Raw genomic sequence first — 23,501 nt, 5'->3', positions numbered from 1 at the left:
ACCATGTGATGATGCTAGCTGAAGATTACCCTGAATTGCTAAGAGAGATTTATTTATTTATTTATTTTAAATGTGGCGGTGGGGTAAAGCGAGACAAATCCTGTGGGGTAAAGTGAGACATGAGGCACAATTTAAGTTTAGTCTTAAACATATTTTAATGTAATATTACATTACATATGTTTTATTTTTAATGTCATAAATATTGTAGAAAAGCCATCATGCCAAGGCAATACACCAGGAAGACATCCTGGGGCAAAACACCCCTTGAAGAGATGGAGAGTGCAGCCGCTGAGGTCAAGGAAGGAAAGAAGTCTATAAGAGCAGCTGCAAGGGATATAAATATTGACAAGTCAAGCCTCATAAGATGCTAATCCATCCACTGTGCATGGTCAACATGGATGTGCCTCGTGTTCTCAGCCGACCTGGATATGTGTCTCCGCGTGAAATCCTACCACTTACCAAATGTCCCCCCAGAACACAAACCAAACGAAAGCGTGTGAAGACAGCCATCCTAACTGATACTCCTGAGAAGCAGGCAATTGAAAAGGCTTATAAAGAAAGACAAAAGAAACTGGCTGGGAAAAAGCAAAATAGCAATTAAAAGAGAAAACCTTAAAAGTAAAAATAAAATCATAATTAGCAGCTTTGAGGAGAGTGATGTCCCTGTGCCAATTGATAATGTGTGTGTCTGACGAAGAGAGCTCTGAGGATGAGAGAAATGACCCAGGATACATAGATCTGTCCATGGGTGACTTTGTCATAGTTAACTTTGCAACCAAACACAGGAGCGTCCGTTACATTGGCATGATTGTGCAAATATTTCGTCATCCTCAAATTTTTCAATTTCTCAGAAGAATCCAGGGAAACACGAAAGAGTGTGAGAGACCCATGTAACACAAAGCAGATGGTCAGTTCTGCCATTTGATTAAATTACTGGATTCTAATTTACAAACACAACTCTGTTCTTCTTGGACTGTGACACAAAGCAAATGGTGTCTGCCACTTGATTAAATGATTGGATTCTGATTCGCAAACACAGCTCTTTTCTTCCTGAGTAAACAAAGAAGCATCCTGTTGTACTGCTCGCCTGAGACATGTGACCAGCAAAGGCGCCACTCTGGCTGAGATCCCGCGGGGGTCTCCCTGGGGTCCCCCATGGCGCCTGACACCTTACAACAAGCCAACATTGTTTAACATCATGGCACTTGGTCGAACATCTGGTTAAACTCATCAATTCAAGAGAACACGAGTTCATAAAGCAGCTTGAACTTTGAATGACGCACAAACACACACACACACACAGAAAGACTCGAGCTCTCATCCATGACCACGTATGGTCAAAAGTACCCTGTTAAATGAATGAAATGTATTCCTTGTTGTGTTTCACAGTCTCCATATGACAAATTGCTATAACTATAAGCTTTATGGTAGGTAATCAAACTTAATATGCGTTAATCACAGGAACGGACTGACAATCTGTGCATTCTGGAAAAGTCCAGAACGGCCGTCCAAGTCTAATAAAGCAATATGAACAGCCAACAGCAGGTGCACTAATAGACCCCTTCACAGTTGACGTCACAGGAAAATTCTAAGTTTGCAGTGCGCATGTCGGGGTCAGAAAGTTAATTCCATCCCATTGAATTGTGTGTTAACCAGAGAATTTCTCGTCAAGAAAAAATGCCTACTTGTTGCGTCGTGGACTGTTAAAATCACACCAGTTGTGGAGTCAAGTTTTTTTTTACAGTCTTTGGTTCAGATAGATACTGCTAACGTTATCTGCTAAGTAGGCTAGCATGACACAGGTCACAATTAATGTCAGATATCGAACTTCACCTAACTATTAAACCAGTCTACAGTTTACTGAAAACATTTGTTTACTTACCAGGGCTTAACTATACCGTTGTTCTCACAATAATTGTCAATAACACAATAACACTACAAACACGAACATCTTTGATCGTAGCATTGTCCCTGTCTGCCTGTTTATTATATAAAAAAGTACACATCCTTAACAGTGTTAAATTTGAAAAAGTACTGTTCGACAGAACTGCTTGGTTTGTTACCACAGTTATCTGCGTACTTCCTCGGCGATGAAGTTCCACATGTACGGCTATCCAACACGGAAATGCATGCAGCAAATAAGCCGTTCACAATATTTTCTTCAGATATCTCCAAATTTCTCCCACACACTGGACTTGATTTTTGATGACTGTCGACAACTTTACAATCTCCACTAACTATTCTTCTCTTCAACTCCTCAGCATCCATCTTGACGACTGCAAGCAGATCACGCGCACGGTTATGATGCATTTTTAAAAGTGAAAGATCATGGGAGGGCGTGGCGCGTGGGCAAATACACGTGGATTTTAAATTATTTTATCAACTTGAAATACAGGCATATTTTTGTAAACGTGTTCCTAAAAATATGAATATATTTTTACGTTTGCATGTGATTGTTTTAAACCCGTGTTTAGACCCGTATTTCCCCCATGTCCGACCCGACACATTTGGATATTTTTCACCCGTTTGAGCAAAATTTGCGGGTCACCTGTCCAAACCCGTGCAGGACTCTAATCAGGCAGACAATCGCCATTAGCTAAAACAAGTTTATTATGGTTCTGTTACTATGGTCCCGCTCTGAACGCGGGAACCAATGATGGCGCTTCGCGCCCTCCGCACCCTTCTAACCGTCAGAATGGGTGTGGTCAGCGTGTATTTATTCAGCGCTCACAGGCTAAAATTCATATTTTCTTGTCTTCAGCGAAGCACTTCGCATCGCTGGATCTGGAGAAGCCACCGCCGTTGAAACCAGCGACCAGCAAGCCTAGGACAGCGCCTGAAGAAGCCGGCCGACTTCGCCGCCTTCAGCCTTCCGTGCCTGCTACGCTATCCGGCGTCATATCCTTTTTCACTGCTGTGTGTTCGCCTACTGCAACACAACCTCTCCTTCTAAAAGAGCACGGGGCGTTTTTCTAAAAATGCCCCGTTTTTCATGCGGCTCGTGCCACGCCCCGCTCAGCAACGGAGACCGCTATCCCATCTGCGCTCTCTGCCTGGGCCGCGATCACGCCGCCACCGCACTCTCCACGGGCGGCTGCCCCGAGTGCGAGGAACTTTCAATGTCGACCCTGCGAGCTCGGCTTGAAGTTTTCGACCAACATGTCTCCCCGTCCGTCCCTGCTGGGCCGTGCAAGAAGAAGCGCCGCTCACAGCGACCGCCGGAGACCAACGAGGCGCACAGAAGCTCGCATGGAGCCTTTCCCTCGAGCTTCTCCCTCGCCTTCCCCGCCCCCCCTCACGGCCGCGCCGCCGCCGCTTCAGGGGATGAGGCGGATGAGTTTGGTGAACGCGCTGCGGACAGCTGTTCTCTCCTGGCCTCTGACAGCGAGGAATGGTCCACTGCTTCCTCTTCAGTCTAGGATTCAGGCCGAAATCGAGCAGGCGAGGACACGGAACTTTTACGCCTCCTCACGCGAGCTGTCGAACAGCTGGGCCTTGACTGGTCTTCCCCGGAAGAGCCAGCCCCGAACAGACTCGACGGCTGCTTCCTTCACCAACGCCGCCAACAGCCGGCGTCCAGAAAAGCACCCTTCCTGCCTGAGCTTCACAGCGAGCTCTCTAAATCGTGGAATGCTCCATTCTCCGCGAGAGTGTCTTCACACGCCTCATCGACGCTCTCACAGGTTGACGGCGCCGCTGAGAAGGGGTATAATTCCATCCCCCCTGTGGAGGAGGCGGTTGCAGCGCACCTTTGCCCGCCCTCTCGTTGGCGCTCAAAGGCTGCCCTCCCGTCCAAAGCATGCAGTACCACTTCAGCCCTCGTCGGCCGCGTTTGCGCCGCTGCGGGGCAGGCCGCATCAGCACTCCACTCTATGGCAGTACTGCAGATACTCCGTGATCTGGACGAGAAGCGTTCGGAGCCTGCTTCCTTCACGGATTTGAGGAGCGCGACGGACCTTTCCATTCGCGCCACGAAATCCGCTGCCCAGGCCATTGGAAGGTGCATAGCCTCTCTGCCGGTTACAGAAAATCATCTCTGGCTCACGCTCGCGGACATGAGGGAGTCTGAGTGCGCGGTGTTCCTCAACGCCCCCCTCTCCCCCATCGGCCTGTTCGGCCCAGCGGTTAGCGGGATCGTCGACCGCTTTTCGGAGGTACAAAAGACTACACAGGCAATGAATTAGTTTCTGCCTCGACGCTCCAGGCCTAACGCACGCCGTCCTTCGGACCAGCCTGCACATAGCTCTGCCCAGCGCCCAGCTCGACCTCCGTCCTCGCAGCGACGACAGGGCGGCCGCCCTCGTTCTCGCTCGACCAGCCGCGTCAGACCGCCGCCTCCCCGGGGACCCCGGCAGAGGATCGCGGTGAAGCCTGAGCCTCCAAAATCCTCCTAGCCCGAGGAGAAAAGCGACGATTGGGTCCCGCCGCGGCCGGACCGTCGTCAAAGCTTCACGCTCTGTCAGTCCCCGTTGCCACGGTTACTGCAGACACTCATTTCGCAGCCAACGAGCCGGTGAACTCACCCTCTCGCCTGCACACAACCGGCGTCACCGTACACCGTCCTGCCGTTCGGCCTGTCTTTGGCACCCCGCACATTCACAAAGTGCATGGACACGGCTCTCGCTCCCCTGAGGGGTCGGGGAATGCGAATTTTGAACTACTTGGACGATTGGCTGATCCTAGCACAGTCAGAGGCCGAACTCATTGCCCACAGAACAGTGCTTTTAAGCCATTTGGACAGCCTGGGGCTTACGGTCAACTGGACCAAGAGCTCGCTCGTGCCCAGTCAATCAACCTCTTTTCTGGGTTTGGATCTGGACACTGTAGCAATGACGGCCCACCTGTCGACACAGCGCGCGCGCTGCATTCGACGCCTGGCCGCGTCCCTCCGGCCGGGCAGCACCGTACCTCTCAAAACATTTCAGAGGTTACTGGGTTGTATGGCCTCAGCCGCAGCAGTGCTTCGGCTGGGTCTTTTACGAATGCGCCCGCTACAACGCTGGCTGAATGCCCGAGTGCCTCACAGAGCAAGGGCTTCCGGCGGTATTCGCATCAGAGTGACTCAGAGCTGCGTTTCAGCTCTGAAGCCCTGGTTAGCGGCCGACTGGTACCAGCGGGGAGTGACAATGGGAGCTATCACACACCACAAAATTATCTCGACGGACGCTTCCACCTCAGGCTGGGGCGCTCTGTTCGAGGGCAAATCGGCTTTTGGCCTATGGTCAGACCGGGAAAAATGCCTCCACATAAACTGTTTGGAGATGATAGCGGTCGAGAACGCACTCAGGTGCTTCCTCCCATTCATACGGGATCACCATGTGCTAGTCCGCTCGGACAACATGTCCGTGGTATCCTATGTGAACCGACAGGGCGGTGTCAGATCCAGGAATCTGTGCAGGCTGACAGAACGCCTTCTCGTGTGGGCTTACCGCTCGCTGCGCTCGCTGAGAGCCACGCACGTGCCGGGCCACCTGAATGTCGGTCCAGATAGACTGTCCAGGGACAACATTGCCCCGGGAGAATGGTCTCTGCACCCCCAGACAGTCCAGTTTCTCTGGCGCCTATTCGGCAGAGCGGAAATCGACCTCTTTGCGTCGAAAGACAATGCTCAATGCTCGAAGTTTTATTCGAAGATCGAGGACGCGCTGTCCCAGACATGGCCCAGCCTCCCGCTGTATGCTTTTCCTCCGATCTCTCTGTTGCCATAGGACATTTCGAGGATCAGAGAAACGCACCACTCAGTGCTGCTTATAGCCCCGCGATGGGAAAACCAAACTTGGTACCCAGAGCTAGTGAGGCTGTCGCACTCACCCCTATGGCCGATCCCGGTGAGAAAGGATCTCCTCTCCCAAGCCGCTGGATCGATCTGGCATCCCCATCCAGAGCGCTGGTCACTGCATGCATGGGTGATCAACGGATACCCGTTGACCTGTCAGAAGGGGTTGTGAACACAATCACACCATCGATTGCTCCTGTCTGCCTCGCTGCCTGCTGTGAGTGTGTTTGTTTGATTCGGTGCGGTAAGCTCCGTCTTAGCCTTATATTTCTTTGTTTTGAACCATCATTTTACTACCATTTCTAGTTGTTTATACTACTACATTTTACCCAACATCTCAGATTAACCTGACATCACTAGCTTTTGTTATTAGTACTACTAGCACAAAACGCTAGTAATTCGCTAGCCTGTTAACGCGCCACCCGTGCGCTCAGCTATTTTATTTATTTATTTTTCTCTCGCGCGTCCGCGCCTTTGAGTTCATAAAAAGCTCAGGTGAGTAAGAATCACTCAACAAACACGGTGAGTAATGTCTTGTCCTGTTATTGTCACTTGCACTTCATGTCACGTTTAGTATAGGCTTCTCTGTCGACAATATAGGATTTATATGTGATAAATGTAAGGAGACAGTTAGGTTGACAGAGAAGATTTCAGAATTAGAAACACGCATCCAAACTTTAATTGAGGATAGTAAGAGTGCTAGTGCTTTAGATGTTTTGGATGCGCATAGCATAGTGAACACTTTACATGAGTCGGTTCTGGCTGAAGTAGAGCCCGTGCAGCCGGGCAAATGGGTGACAGTGAGGGATCGCTCTAGTCGCGGATCTAAAAACCACTCTTCCGTTCCGATTACCATAACAAATCGATTTGCCCCGCTCAGTGAAACACCCACTGAGAATGATTGTGCCCTAGTTATTGGCGATTCTATTACACGGAACGTGAAAATAGAGACACCAACCACCATAGTCACATGTTTGCCGGGAGCCAGAGCGCCTGACATCAAAGCAAATTTAAAAGTGCTGGCTAATGCTTGTAAAAACAATGGGTTGTACATTAATATTAATATTAGCTCAAATGATCTATAGGGAATTTTAATAATTAATCATGAATATGATTAATATGTTGTATGTTACAGTTACATTAATTTATCGCAGCTGAACTAGATTGATATATGAACGATTACCATAACGGGTTATGGTTCGTCATTAATACATCAATTGTTCTTATTTCAGCTCGAAGTTATGGGATAACTTTAATGGAATTAATTTAGTTATCAAACAATCTGTTTGTCCAGCAAACATACGTAAGATTAACTTAACTCTCAAGGAAAATTATCCTTCTTACAAACACGAGAAAGAGTATCTTTTCCAGGCCTTGAAAAGACACTCTCGGTGTTTGTAGACTAAAATTAGGTTACTTAAATCGTAGCCTACCAAGATAAAGCATATAGCTAAGATCGAACATTTCAGGGACTAAGTAACATGGGCAATTAAATCAGAGTCAGTCAAGGGCATATGGAATTTAATAATTGGACCAATACATCGAACTAAGGAATATATCAAACTACACAATACACACGGATTATATGTCTATGTACATAAAATACAGTTAAACAATACAAGATAACAAATAACAGTGAGAGAGAATAAAATGATCAGAGTTAGAAAAAGATAGAATGCCAGAAAAGGATTACGAGAGAGTGGATGAGAGAGAGAGAAGGATGGGGGACGAGATCGGAAGTGAAAGCAAAAATCTGCGATCAGAGATCGCAGTTGGCTATGGCAAAATCACAGACAGTAACCCTTAAGACACAACAAAGAAATCACATTATAAGTTCAATTCAATAATCGATACTTGCATGGCATATGGTTCTCTTTGTATGAGGTGTGTAGGACCGCAGGGTTCTGCGTGTCTTTAAGAGCAGCGCGAGTCGTCTGAGGGGAGGCGTGCGCGTGCTGTCTTCCGGCGCGCGTGTGAGCGCGGGAGCTTCAAAGAGTCTCTTTCTTTGTGGTGAAGTTGCCGGGAATGATTCAGGCTAAGTTCATTCAGCTCGTGAATGAACAGAGGCGAAGAGGAAAACGAAACTAGACTATAGAAAAACATAAAAGAAATAAATAAAAAGAAAAGAGAAGCAGGCCGAAGCCGGTCCGGACTTGGGTTTTGGAGGAGGAAGGAGAGAGAGAGAAGGATGGGGGATTTGGCTTTTATCAGTGTCCCGTGTACGCCTCCTTTTTCCTGGATGACGAATCAGTTTAGAGCAGGAAGATTGTCCTGGTGTGTTAATGCCGCCCGACCCTCGTGTGGAATCACGAGGGGCAAAATGTGATATTATGCTCGGGGAATTAAAACGCATGGAACCATAACATTTATCACAGTCTCTTATCAAAAATCTCCTTCGTTGTGCACAGGGGATCAAAATAACACTAAGAACGACTATTGACAAGGATAGCAACATAGAGATACATTATTTGTGGACACAAAGGCACTTTAAGATTGCATTACTGTAATTCAAAAACACAACTACTCTAATATCATTCTGGGGAACATGCAAATCACCCAGAACACTCTTTACACAGTTGTAATAGTTGGTAAAATGAGATTTTACTAGTGGAAGTCCATATATGGTAGTGTGCGTGTCTGCGTGTATCTGTGAGTTTTGGGATGTGTGTGCGTTGGAATGTTGCGCCCCTGTTATCAATGATATCGGGTTACAGGATGCGATTCTACTGGGAGAAGATTCTTCAGAGAAAAATACATTTCAGAGCCAACACTCGAAGATCATAGCTATACGATCACAACAACATTAATCACACATACAGGAAGTTCAGATCCAAGTCTGAGTTACATACACTAAAAGGATATTAAGGTAAACACAACGGATGTTTGTGTGTGTGTGTGTGTGTGTGTGTGTATGTATGTGTGTGTGTGTCACATTCAGAATTCAGGCTGCTTTTGTGAACTCTTGTCCTTTCCCCAAGGTGCAATAAAATGTCGTAAAAGTCAATTTGTTCCAGTCTTTATGGAGCCTGGTGTATGATTTGCAATTTCGAAGTCAGGAGGTTACGAGCTCTGATAAGCTTAGCAAAGAACGTTATGGGCAGGAATGTGCTTAGAAAACACAGAGAGTCCGAATTTGTTAATTCAGAATCAAACGAACGAATGATTCAAATGGCCCAGTCGCTACATGCTAATCGTAAATTCTCTAAGATCATTATTCATGTCGGCACTAATGATGTTCGACTCCGCCAGTCGGAGATCACCAAAATTAATATTAAAGAGGTGTGTGAACTTGCAAGTACGATGTCAAGGACTGTAATTTGCTCTGGCCCCCTTCCTGTTCGCAGGAGTGATGAGATAGTTAGTAGATTATGTTCGCTTAACGGTTGGCTGTCTCGGTGGTGTCCGCTTAATAATATAGAATTCATAGACAATTGGAAAAGTTTTTGGGGCAAACCTGACCTGTTGAAAAGAGATGGTATTCATCCCTCCTGGGATGGTGCTGCTCTTCTCTCTAGTAATATGGCTCATAGTCTTAGAGCTCAAACATGACAATCTGCGGCTCAGGTCAGGAAGCAGACAGACTGGCTTAACCGACCGTCTGCTAGCAGCCTCGCGTCACCAAGGTCAGATAAATCCCATCACATAGAGCCTCTTTCACCTAGATATCATCATATAGAGACTGTGTCTGTTCCCCGAATTTGGAAATCCAAAAAACGTTTAAACCCAACTAAGGTTAAAAATTTAATTGATGTTCAACAAATAAAAAACAGCTATAATACAGATGAGCAAATGCTAAAGCTTGGGTTGCTGAATATTCGATCGCTTACTTCAAAAGCACTCGTTGTTAACGATATGATTTCAGATAATAACCTAGATGTGCTGTGTTTGACAGAAACCTGGCTAAAACCAAACGATTACATTACTTTAAATGAATCAACCCCGCAAGATTACTGTTATAAACATGAGTCTCGTCTGAAACGCAAAGGGGGTGGTGTTGCTGTAATTTATAGTAATAGTTTCAAAACCACTAAGGAATCAAGTTTTAAATATAATTCTTTTGAAGCATTGGTGCTTAATGTAAAATATAGTGTAAACGATAAATCACGTTTGAGATTTGTGCTGGCTACTGTATACAGGCCACCAGGGCACCATACAGACTTTATCAAAGAATTTGCGGACTTTCTATCAGAATTAATATTGACTGCAGATAAAGTACTAATTGTTGGTGATTTTAATATACACATCGATAATGAAAAAGATGCATTGGGATTGGCATTTAAAGACATTGTAAATTCAATTGGAGTTAGACAACACGTGTCAGGACCTACTCATCGTCGTAATTATACTCTAGATCTAATATTATCACACGGAATAGATGTGGATGCCGTTGAAATTCTGCAGCAGAGCGATGACATCTCAGATCATTACCTAGTCTCGTGTAATTTGCATTTAGCCAAGGCTGCAAAGCCGACTCCATGTTTCAAATATGTGAGACCTATCACTTCTGCAGACATCCCAACCTGCACAAAGTCATTTCCGGGAGTCAAGAAATTCGGTTATGAATAATTCGGTTCGAGAAATCTCCGATGGGGGGGGGGGGGGGGGGGGGGGGGGGGGGTTCTTGATTAATTCGGTTCGAGAGTAGAGATAAAATCCCGAGGCACACACGCACACTAGCGCACACACGCAAGGTCTCTCGCTCCCTCTCTCTGCCGTGCGCGCGCTACGCTTGCGCGCTCTTGCTTCCGGGAGATTTTAACTGATTTGCGGGCATCAGGGAGCCGCTATCAATATGCGGGAGACTCCCGGAACTTCCGGGAGACTTGGGATGTCTGCTTCTGCTACTAAAGATTGCTTTATTAATAATCTTCCTAATCAGTTTCATCATCTCAGCATCCCAGATAGCTTAGAAGAACTCGATATTACAACAGAAACGTTTAACTCTCTTTTCCAGCACTTTAGACACAGTTGCTCCATTGCGCTTAAAGAAAATTAAAGAAAATAGTCCAACGCCGTGGTACAACGAGCACACTCGGGCCCTTAAGAGAGCAGCCAGAAAAATGGAGCGCAACTGGAAGAAAACAAAACTAGAGGTATTTCGCATTTCATGGAAAGAGAGCTCAATTACTTACAGAGAGGCTTTAAAAGCTGCTAGATCTGCTTATTTTTCAACCCTATTAGAAGAAAATAAACATAATCCTAGGTATTTATTTGAAACGGTGGCTAAACTAACGAAAAATAAAGCTTCAAGCACCGAAGTTTCCAAGCAACACAGCAGTAATGACTTTATGAACTTCTTCACTTATAAGATTGATAATATCAGGGACAAAATTATAACTATGCAACCGTCTACTACAGTATCACATCAGGCAGTGCATTGTAGTCTCCCTGAGGAAAAATTTGATTCATTCGTTGTTATAGGAGAGGAAGAATTTACTAAACTCATTAAATCATCTAAATCTACAACATGTATGTTAGACCCTTTACCGACTAAGCTACTGAAAGAAATACTTCCAGAGGTCATAGATCCTCTTCTTAATATCATTAATTCGTCTTTGTCTCTAGGATACGTACCAAAAAACTTTAAGCTGGCTATGATTAAACCGCTTGTTAAAAAAACGCAACTTGATCCTTCAGAATTAGTCAATTACAGGCCGATCTCGAATCTACCTTTTCTGTCAAAGATATTAGAAAAGGCAGTATCCTCACAACTGTGTTCCTTTCTTGAAAGAAATGATATCTGCGAGGATTTCCAGTCAGGATTTAGACCGTACCATAGTACCGAAACAGCTCTCGTTAGAGTCACAAATGATTTGCTCTTATCATCCGATCGTGGTTGTATCTCTCTATTAGTGTTACTCGATCTTAGTGCTGCATTTGACACCATCGACCACAACGTTCTTTTAAATAGATTAGAACATTATGTTGGCATTACAGGAAATGCACTAGCATGGTTTAAATCATATTTATCTGACCGTTATCAGTTTGTAGCAGTAAATGATGAGATGTCTCATCGATCACAAGTTCAGTATGGCGTACCACAAGGCTCAGTACTAGGACCGCTGCTGTTCACTCTGTACATGCTACCCTTAGGAGATATCATTAGGAAACATGGCATTAGCTTTCACTGTTATGCCGATGATACTCAGCTCTATATTTCTTCAAAACCTAACGAAACTTATCAATTCACAAAATTAACGGAATGCATAGCGGATATAAAAAATTGGATGACTTGTAATTTCCTACTTCTAAATTCTGAAAAAACAGAGTTTCTAATTATTGGACAAAAAACTTCCTCACGTAATAATCTAGAATACTGTCTAACACTTGATGGCTGCTCTGTTAAGTCTTCGTCGTCGGTTATGAACCTGGGTGTGCTCTTTGATACCAATCTTCCAATTGAAAGTCACGTGTCTAGTATCTGTAAAACTGCATTTTTCCATCTTAAAAATATATCTAAATTACGCCATATGCTCTCATTGACAAATGCGGAACAATTAGTTCATGCGTTCATGACCTCAAGACTAGATTATTGTAATGCTCTACTAGGTGGTTGCCCTGCACGATTAATAAACAAACTACAGCTTCAAAACGCAGAAGCTCGAGTTCTTACCTGAACCAGGAAGTATGACCATATTAGCCCAGTTCTGTCAAAACTGCATTGGCTCCCTATTAAACATTGCATAAATTTTAAAATATTGCTGATTACTTACAAAGCACTGAATGGTTTAGCTCCGCAGTACTTGAGCGAGCTCTTAACGCATTATAGTCCGTCACGTCTATTACGATCTCAAAATTCCGGCCAGTTGATAATACCTAGAATATCAAAATCGACTGCTGGCGGTAGATCCTTTTCCTATTTAGCACCAAAACTCTGGAACAGTCTTCCTACCATTGTCCGGGAAGCAGACACACTCTGTCAGTTCAAAGCCAGATTAAAGACACATCTCTTTGACCTAGCTTTCACATAATACATTATAGACTTCTATAATTTAATTTTATGCTGCATAGATTAGGTCAGCCGGAACCGGGAACACTTCCCAAAAATCCTGATGTACTCGTTTCATCATGAGAAGAATGGCATCTACGCTAATTTTAGTGTCTGTGTTTATTCCAAGGTTTTTCCTGCAGCCTGCCGGATCCAGGCCGTATCCAGATCTGACGAAGGACCTTCACCTGGACTGATGACAACGCAGTGCTGAAGTGCCAACTAGTCTCTCCCTATGGAGGATCCCACTACCACTCTACAGATAAGGCGTTGTCGGGAAAATTCGTCTCGCGGTCCTACCCCAAAGCAACAAATAAAATAAAATTCCTCAAAATTTATAAGGAAAGACAAGTATTTTGTTTAGGCTTGGCTTGTAGGGAATTCCAAACCCGCGTATATTCAAACGCACATAACTATAGAACCCATTCTTAATGCGCATGTGAACGCCATCAGCGTTTCTCACAGGTTCGCGTTTAAAGTCTGTGTAGAGAGAATGGTGTCGTCTTAGCGGCCCCTAATTTAATAACAAATGTTATTAAATGATCATTGCGACGGAACCAAATCAATTAAAACTAACTTTAGATGGAAATAACTTAACTCTGCTGTAAAGCCGAAACAATCTCTGTTACCTTAAATTATTCGCTTATCTCTGTAAAGCTGCTTTGAGACAATCTACATTGTTAAAAGCGCTATATAAATGAAGATGACTTGACTTGACTTGAGAGCCCCCTCCACGAGACGGCTCTACGCGTCTAAATGGTCGGTGTTTTCTAAATGGTGCGCTACTAAAAACTTGGATCCGCGCGCATGCGGGGTCCCGGGGGTGCTCTCCTTCTTACAAGAGCTGTTGGAAAAGGGCAGATCCCCTTCCACGCTACAAGTATATGTGGCCGCTATTGCAGCGTTCGCTGAGACGACGCGCGGCCGGGCAATGGGAAGGAATGAGCTCATTATCCGCTTCCTCAGAGGAGCTAGACGGATGAATCCCCCGCGGCCCCCCTCGGTTCCCTCGTGGGATCTGTCCTTGGTCCTAGCGGCCCTAAAGGCTTTTCCCTTTGAACCGCTTGAATCCGCGGATCTAAAGTATCTGTCGCTTAAAACCGTTTTTCTGATAGCTCTGTCTTCAGTCAAACGAGTGGGTGATTTGCACATGCTATCTGTTAGCCCTGCATGTCTTGAGTTCGGGCCGAATGACTCGAAAGTCATTCTCAGACCGAGACATGGTTACATCCCCAAAGCGATTGGAGCCCCGTTTAGGGCACAAGTTATTTCCCTCTCGGCTCTACCAGCATCCGATAGTGGGGACAGTGATAACCTCCTATGCCCTGTCCGGGCGCTGAGAGTTTACATCACGCGCTCCGCCGCTTTCAGGCGTTCAGAGCAGCTCTTTGTTTCCTTCGGCGGACGCACCAAGGGTCTTGCCGCCTCGAAGCAGAGCTTGTCCAGGTGGATAGTGGATGCGATAGCTGCAGCTTATGCCTCCAAACACCTGCAGTGCCCTCTGGGCATCAGAGCCCACTCCACTAGAGGCATGGCCTCGTCGTGGGCCTGGTCCAGCGGAATTTCTATCCACGATATTTGTATGGCGGCGGGCTGGGCCTCCCCATCAACATTCGTGAGGTTTTATAACCTGGAAGTTCCTGCCATACAGGCAAAAATATTGTCAGTATAAGTGACATGTATGCTCTGCCCAGTTCTCGTGTGCAGACTACGTTCATATGCTGGCGCTATTCTGGTACTATACTCAGGGTTAAGTGTTTGACTCAGACCGGCTGATCCGCTCTGTTTCCTATTTCCCGTTACGCGCTGTTATCGGTGCTGGCCCGCGCTGCTGGCCGCCCGTGTTATTCTCTGTCGCGCGGGAATTTTTCTCTTCATGTGAGACCGACTATGTCGTTTTTCTCCTACCCTTATGAGTGCTTATGTACTGTATGGGCTCGCTCTGCCGGCCCTACTGTTTGTACTGTTATATGTTTATAGACCGGCTGCGCCGCTCTATTTCATATGCTGCATGAAGTGCTTGTACTGCGCTGGCCCGTCTCTCCGACCGGCCACATTTCCCAGCAGAGTGTTTTCCCCGGTTTCCCTGGGATTCATCGGCTGGATGCTCGGCGCACACGGCGTTGACAAAGGGTTCCCGATGCGTAAGCTTTCTTACGCAATACGAGAGAACCTCTCGTAAGAGAACGTACTCGGTTACTAATGTAACCTCGGTTCTCTCTAGAAGAGGGAACGAGTATTGCGTAACCTGCCGTGTCGTGCCACGAGTTTTTGCGCTTCAGACTGCGAAAACCAGAATTTTAGCCTGTGAGCGCTGAATAAATACACGCTGGCCACACCCATTCTGATGGTTAGAATGGGTGTGTCTCATTGGTTGCCGCGTTCAGAGCGCTCACTGATAGGCTTAAGCAGTTGCCGCCAAGCAGCCAATGAGCACGCTTATACAGCCTGCCTAGGTCCATCGGCTGCTGCACTGCGTTGACAATGAATAAAAAATTAAGTATCATTTTTTGGCTTCAGATCTCGAAGAAAGAAGACTTTCCCGATGCGTAAGCTTTCTTACGCAATACTCGTTCCCTCTTCTAGAGAGAACCGAGGTTACATTAGTAACCGAGTACGTTTTAAAAGGCTGCACTGTTAAATATGCTTACATTATATTTGAATAGTTAAGTTATAGTATAACAGTGGTCTCCAACATGGTGCATATTTGCCCGCTAAACACATTCTATAAATAGCCCCAACTTGCCGTCGGGGTTCCAGACTTCGAATAAATGGTATCATTTTGCAACCTTTTCAACTAAACGTTTCAATTTGAACTTTTGCCTCTACAAAATTACCAAAATCTCTTTGATGTATATGCTGTCATTTGCGTTGCGAATGAGAAACATCAAATGGCAAACGCTCAAAAAGTGGAACAAAACTTGTTTGATCTGAACAGCGCATTATCAGCTCGGCCCAAAAAACAGTGATCGCGGACAAAGTGTAAGCTGCTCATCCTCAAATAAGGGGAGTGGCAGTACTGAGAGCGTCAACCGTGTTTCCTCATGACGCGCTGGGGACAAGAAACACCAGTGTGGGATTAGTAATTAGAGGGAAACATTATAAATGTCTGATTTATTGGTTGTTTGGGGTGTTTTTGCTGGTTGTTGCTGCTGAGTTCCTTGCCAAAGCTGCCGTGCCGGGACGTGGGTTTAAGATTGTTGTGCGAACCGTGCGAATCGATCGGGAGGGATATTTTGCTGACGTTTTCATCGTTTAAGTTTGGTGGCCGCCTTTGAGTTCCCTGAACGCGGAACCCACGTCCGGTAGCGGGTAAGAAAGCCAGCAGTACCTTTTCCTTTTATTATTGTATTGGGTATTAATGTATGTCCTTGCTGTGTTTGCCGGGAAGGCCCTGATGTATGTGTGAACCCAATGGTCCCCCGGCGCTATTTGTGTGTAGAGCGAGCGCGTGTGTAAGGGGGTGGGCAGGTTATCCTTTACCATATGCCTCCTATACAGTTGACGACGGCTATGTATTTAGCATGAGTATTATTGATGGTCTGTGTTTAATATTTGGTATGTATTTATTGGTGTGGTATTTATGACTTTTAGGTTTGCAGTGTAATGAACTTATGCATGAGAGGTGGTCACATGAATTTATTTAATGCATGTATTGAATAACTGAAATCTTGTGCTGAGCATATCCTGTTTGTTGTTGCCTTATTATTCTTGAAGTTAACATATTGCTGAAATCATTCATTGCATCTTAATTAAAGTAACAACATGTAGCTTTTCAACCTTCATAATATATTTCCAAGACCCTTGTGATAGTACATCGACTTACAATAGGTCGAATGAGACGTCTGCCAGAGCCTGACGGGGTCTGTATCGCTTTTACTGGCACTATGTAACTTTGCGGTGCGGGTAGTAACCAGCGCTCAAAAAGAACTACAAAATTTGACTGCTTTACGGCATACGTCACTTCGCCCACCACTTCCTCAAATGTGGCCAACCAGCGCGTTTGTTTTCGTGCGTCTGTTTTCGTCATGGCTGAAGCAGCAGCGAAACGTAAGAAGTCCAAGTAGAGTAGTTGTCGGAGTAGAGTCGGAAGAGGAAAAGGGAGAGTGATAAACTGAAAGGCAGGACGAGGATCAATATGGGTCGAGCGTTTGCTCGCTGGCGTGAGCTAATGGAGGAGGAGTGTTACCAGACCGATGCTGACGATGAGTTTTGGGTATTTGAGTGTTTTCTTGGTTACTGACCCACTGAAAGTATTTGGTCCAGTAGAGAACCTGTAAGTCCTGAGTAGAGAGTTTGTGGGGGTTACAACAAAGCTGATCTCGATCACGCGAACATTATTACACAGAGCTGCGCGATCCACTGAGAATCATTTAAATTCAGTGCAGAATTCTCTATCTCTATTATAAACCCACAAATGACTGTGATTTAAGCTTGTAAAAAGCCAGATGAAACAGCGCTGATATTCTCAACATATTGACACAAAAAAACAGGCGAAACATTGTTCCAAGAACAAACCAGTTAGAAGACATTTCACACCACAACTTATGAATTAACTTTAGTAAAACAAACTTTTTTGGCAGAAATGTGCCTGTATTCATATAAAAAATGCTGTTATATTAATATAGTCATGTATAAATGTATTAAATGTAATGCAGTAATGTTTTGTTTAGAAGTTATGGCAGTTTATTTATTTATTTATATTTATACTAAATGTTTGGGCTACTGTTTTTGATAACACATACAATAGGTTTATAGAAAATCAACAAAAAAATCAATAAATATTTTCATCATTTTTCAGGATTTTTTTTTTTTTTTTTTTTACGCTTGTAAGTCTGAACCAGAATATCAGGATATTTATCATTTCCCATATGATGGTGAAAAGTAAAAAAGCTTCACCGCATGTTATATGTATAATAAATATTGGAGTATAACAAATAAAAATCCCTTCTAGATTATTTTATCCCTTAATCCTCGCACACAAAAAGGTTGGAGACACCTGGTATATAGTAACTATATGTTTTATAATTACAAGTTTGTGTAATTTGGGGTTTCTGTAGCCAGTGACATTTCATTATTTGTATTTTATGGCATTGTACATTTTTTTTTTTTTTTTTTTTTGAAGGCTGAGGCTTCATTAATAAACACAACCTCAATTATCATCATTGGTTTTGAGATGTTACTTGCTGTGAATATCTTGTCTGATAGGCTAAAGTATTGTGGCATAGTATCAGGACATCCTGGCTAGTGTCTGTCCCACACGGCTAGAGGCGAACGGGATGGGCCTATTTGGGAGAAAGTCCAGGGCTGTTTTTTAGCCTCGGTCCGTCCCTGGTTAATCATGAAGAATCATGTATCTTTTGGTTACTAGCTCACTGAATTACCGTTCGTGGTATATTTTTGATCAGAAAAACCAGACGGTGTCGAATCCTTAACACAAAGTACAAAATGATGCATTCTGTCATTAATACCAGTTTCTAAGCGTATTAGGAACAAGTTCTGTCTCCTCTGTACATCGTCCCAGAGGGCATGTACTTCGCGAACAAAAGAAGTTTTGCCGCCACGCGTCCTCCCAAATGATTGGTTCATGCACGTGAGAAAGGCGTGACCTTAGCTCCTTCAAAACACGGAACAACACTCTGTTCTGGGCAGTTCTACGCCAGAGAGAGGTCCACTTCTTCACTACAAACTCCAACCTTTCTTCGTTTGTTTTCTAATTTCGTTTTAATCTAAGTCTTTTTCTTTTTATCTACCTCAGTTCGATATTTTGTCCTTTGTTCAATGTATTCACAAACTAAATGAATTTAAGACTAATCATCTTTCGTACGGGCTGCAGCTGAGTTATCGCATCATCTACCTCCGCCCGGAAGAAACTTTGGACACGCGGTCCACGCATCCTTTCAAACCAGCTGCACAAAAGGGGCCATATCAAAGCTAGTACAGTCTTAAATATCGCAATCTGAAAAGAGAATGCTGTTTTAAGGTTGTCTAGAACTTCCTAAAAGCCTTTGGGTCTCATTTGAAGTAACTGTTTGAACTGTTTTGTCCTGAGAAGATCTCTCTCTCTCTCTCTCTCTCTCTCTCTCTCTCTCTCTCTCTCTCTCTCTCTCTCTCTCTCTCTCTCTCTCTCTCTCTCTCTCTCTCTCTCTCTCTCTCACACTCACTTTCTCTTTCTCTTTCTCTCTCTCTCACTCACTTTCTCTCGCTCTCACTCTCTCTCACTCTCTCTCTCTCTCCAATATTTCGTATCATTTTGTATTGTTTGTTTTGCTATGCATACTTACTCCATATTTAAGTAGTCTATGTAATCCTTAGTTTGTTTTATTAAACTCCATAATCCTTTGAGTTGAATCTGTCTCATTGTCCCGTAACTTGAAGTCCCTGAAAATGCTGATTTACACTATTTCACAATTGCTAAAACACTAAACCCCATTCTCTGAACCCAATGCTGAGTGGCCTAAACCCATTTGTCGAATCAGTCACTCTGTAGGCAAAACCTTAAACAAGTTCAGGTAGTTAAGACACTGTTTGCAAATCTCATCCACTCTTTTTGCAAAACTCTAAACACATTCTCACTCACTAAAACACATTTTGCACTGTGTTGCAAAATGTTAAATACATGTGGCAAAAGTTAAACACAACTACAACACCGCTGTCATCGTTTACACACAACAACTCAAAATTGTTCACACTTGTTTCTAATGATGTGATCAAATCAGTTGTCTAGAATATAAGCCAGTTCAGAGTACACCGGGGGCCCAGGTACGTTGAATGTTGATCCCAACAATGGATGAGACAGAGGAGGAAGAGTTTGTGTAAGAGGTGGGGACGAGGAGGAGGAGTACAAGGACAATGAGACCAAGAATAGTAATTTCAGATCAAATTCAGGCAACTGTGATATACCGTGTTCTTGTTCATGGAATGACAATGAGGGAAGCAGGACAAAGAGTACAACCCAATTTGAGCAGATTCTCTGTGGCCACCATAATCAGGACATTCAGAGAAGAGAACAGGTAAATGTATTGTTTTTCTAATTTGTGCGACTGAAAGTTTACTGTATACATTTGATGCTGGTACATCAGTTTGGAAAAAAGAAAAAAAAAATAGATTTACAATACATTTTACATATGAATGTGATGTCCATTACTATTGTTACTGTATGTATACATTTGAGCATTTTCCCTTTTGTAGAATTGCAAGACTACCAAATGAGTGTGGAAGGACTCCTTTGCTCTCCCATTAGCAAGAGGCTCTCATTGACTTTGATTTTGCAATTGCACAATATTTTGTGTAATATGCTTTTCATTTAGAGTTGTCTTTCTTCTTTGGGCTTACTTTATTTTTCTACTGAAAATACAGGCATTCAATACTGTATTACTTGCAGTACTTACAGTATGCAATATATTTGCTGTACTGAGTTGTGAATTATTTACTTTTATTTATGGCAAAATTATTTTCTATATGCAATAAACATTTTTTTCTCTGTAACTACATGCCCTAGACGCTGTGTTCTCAATTTTTTGATGTAGTGTCTAATGAATGCTGATGAGTGTTTATATATTGACTGGCTGCGTTTATGTTTTGAAAGCATAGTTTGATTTTGAGAACAGATCAAATGGTTTTGAGGCAAGTGTTTGACTCTGCCAGAAGAGTCAGGGGTTTTGTGAATGAAGTTTATAGACTGGGTTTTGTGTTTTAAGTTTTGAGAATATGGGTGAAGGTTTCAAGAAATGTGTCTTAGCAATTGCGAAATACTGTAAGTTACAAAGCTCTAGCCTACTTGGTTTGACTATTGAGATATCTTAAGTGCCTTACATGAAAATATCATTCCTTTTGGCCAGAGGAAGGTTATTGTCGTTGTTTACAGGCCGGTAAGTTTTGATAAGGAAGTCTCACATACAGTTCGCTGGACGGACAGGTTGCGTGATAACTGAATTTGAATTACATGAAAATTTACCCTGATAATTGATATGATTTTACCGACCTATATGAATAGTTACTACGAGCAATCGTGTTACAGTTTTTCTCGATTGTTTACACACATTTTCTGGTACTTGAGACACAATGACCACAACATGTAACTCATTCACCAACCCCCTGAACCAATTCTGCTAAACTACAAGCACAATTCCTGCTTTACACTCAAATTGCAGATCTAAAACACACTTTTTTCAAAACACTACACACAGTTCTCTGCTTTTGGTACAAATTTCCTGCAGAAAATCTCTTGTTTTCACAAGGAACACACTGCCATTCAAATATGCACACTGACTCATCACATGGGCAAACAACCGTCACACAGTTTTACAATTAGCAATCAGAGCTTTAGCATAAAAGGTCCACAGGTGAGCTCTTCAATGGAGCAATGGATGCCAACATTGGATTTTTTTTTTTTTTTACTGTAACTGTATACAGTAAATTCTTCTTTTGTTTTGTATGTAGACCACTGTATGTACAACTTTGTGTTGGTTGGGATGTACACTGTGTACATTGTTTTTGTGGGAAAAATAAAATATATTCGTTACCGTGTATTTGTGTGTTCTATAAAAACAATATTCTCAGATATTTTACAACACACTTATGTATGTACTGTCTGTAGAAAGTGTAACACTGAACAAAAAAAGGCCTAAATCATTATGATGAATGGAGAAGAAGTGTTTTGCATTCATCATAGTGTTTTACATTGAGCACATCAGTGTTCAACTGGTTCTTATAAATGTCTATTCATATGATGGTTTGTGTGTGTCATTTGAATACAAAATACCATTTTGAGAAGAAATAACATTGTTTTGAATGTAAAGTTTCATTTTGCAGGAGAATTGAGGGGTTTTGCCCATTGTGTATGTGTTTTTGGATTTGTGTGTAGAGTTCTGAGAATATGAGGCATGCTTTCAGAAAATATGTGTAAACAATCGAGAAAAACTGTAATTATTCATATACGGTGAGGTTTAGCCTATTTCCTATTTGGGATAATTTAATTTGTGTAGGCGATATATATATTCATCATCTTATGAATATTACCCCTCATTTGAGTTAACAATTCCCTAAACAAGTCATTGTCGCTACACCCACGTTTGCTATAAAGGAAAATGATGTGGCACATGTCCCTAAAAGTGATGTGGTAAAGAAGTTGCCTCAACCAAAAAGGCCTGGAGGAACCATATAGAGAGAGCAACTCCTCATCTTTCCCTGTAACCTTCAGGGCTGGAATGTAGAGTAGGCCCAGTTGTAAAGTATGACAGTAGGCTGATATTCTAATCCAGGTGGGTCTAGTCCTGTGTTCTGAGTCCCAGGCTGTTCTAGCTGGTTCTGATTGTCCTTTGCTCTAACCCCCAGACACTAGCTGGCTCTAAGGGTCCTGTGTTCTGACCCCCAGACTGTGTTCTAATCTAGCTGGTTCTCTCTGCATTTGAATGTTAATTAAAACACTTTGAATTATATTACGTTGAATTTGATTTTGTTCAGAGTTACTTTCAAGTTTTTAGAAAAAAAAAAGTGCTTAATTGACCAATCCCCATGATTCTGTTACTAGTCCGACATTAGTTCTGGAATGTGTGGTTGTCAAGCTAGCTGTCAGGATTCTAACTGTTACAACATGTATTGTTATGGTAGTTTCAGAGTGGAAAAAGTAAGTGGATCAGTTCACCCACAGCTGGTTCACTTTACCCCCTTGATTTCTCTGCTCTGTATCAGTTTACCCCTAAGCTGGGGTAAAGTGAGACACAAGACCACTTTTTAAAAAAAAAAAAGTCATATTTTCACTGCCCTTCATCCTGAATACATTCTGATAATTTCCATTGCTAGGAAACATCCTGAATTAATGGGAAATGTGTACATTTTACTGACATATCATTTTAGCTTGCTTAGAGGGGAGCAAATGTAAAAAAGGTCTCACTTTACCCCACTCTCCCCTACCAGTGATTCCATTCCTTGCCAAAGACTTGGCTGAGCTGATGAAGGTAATTATATTACTGCACTCTACTCTGATAATGCTAATAATTAATCTGATAATTTTAATTGCAATCTTATGGACGTTTGCATAGTTTAGGGGACAAGGGTATCAAGCAAACAAAAATAACAATACTTGTTACAATAGTATACTACAATAGTCTTTTTATGTTGAATGTCAATTAATTAAATTGAAATAAATTAACAGAACAGACTGGGGTTTAAATGATTGAAATATGGCAACCGTAAGCATGAATGCTCGTAAAAACCGTCTGTAATGTGTCGTCTCCTCCTTTATTCGACAAAAATAAGTGGTTTTGGTCAAGTTTTTTTCAAGTTATTTTCTAATGATGTTGGTGTCGTCTCTCATTGTCTTGTCTTAGGGGAAAAAAGGTCATCAACATACATTTTTCATCATAGTTTTCGTAAACGAAATTAACACTGACAAAATTTGAGACCCCCTTCAAATTTAGCTTTTCAGGCTTTCAGGGGTCTCATGGGTTAATCGGGGGGGGGGGGGGGTCAAGTATTGAATTCAGCATTAAGATCTAACAAAACCAAAATGCCACAAGCCCCAGAGTCAGCTATAACGTCATTCAAGACCCTGACTAGAGCAGTCTCTGTACTATGTCCAGATCTAAACCCGGATTGAAAGGTTTCTAGTAGGCTATTCATATAGAGATGAGTACGGAGTTGGCCAACAATTACATGCTCAAGCACTTTTGCCAGGAAAGGTAAATTTGAAATGGGTCTACAATTCATCATCATCAGCTATCTTCAATAATGCCC

This window comes from Scardinius erythrophthalmus, assembly GCF_964197995.2.
Source record: "Scardinius erythrophthalmus genome assembly, chromosome: 7".
Classification (NCBI taxonomy): domain Eukaryota; kingdom Metazoa; phylum Chordata; class Actinopteri; order Cypriniformes; family Leuciscidae; genus Scardinius; species Scardinius erythrophthalmus.
This window is presented reverse-complemented; position numbering follows the sequence as displayed.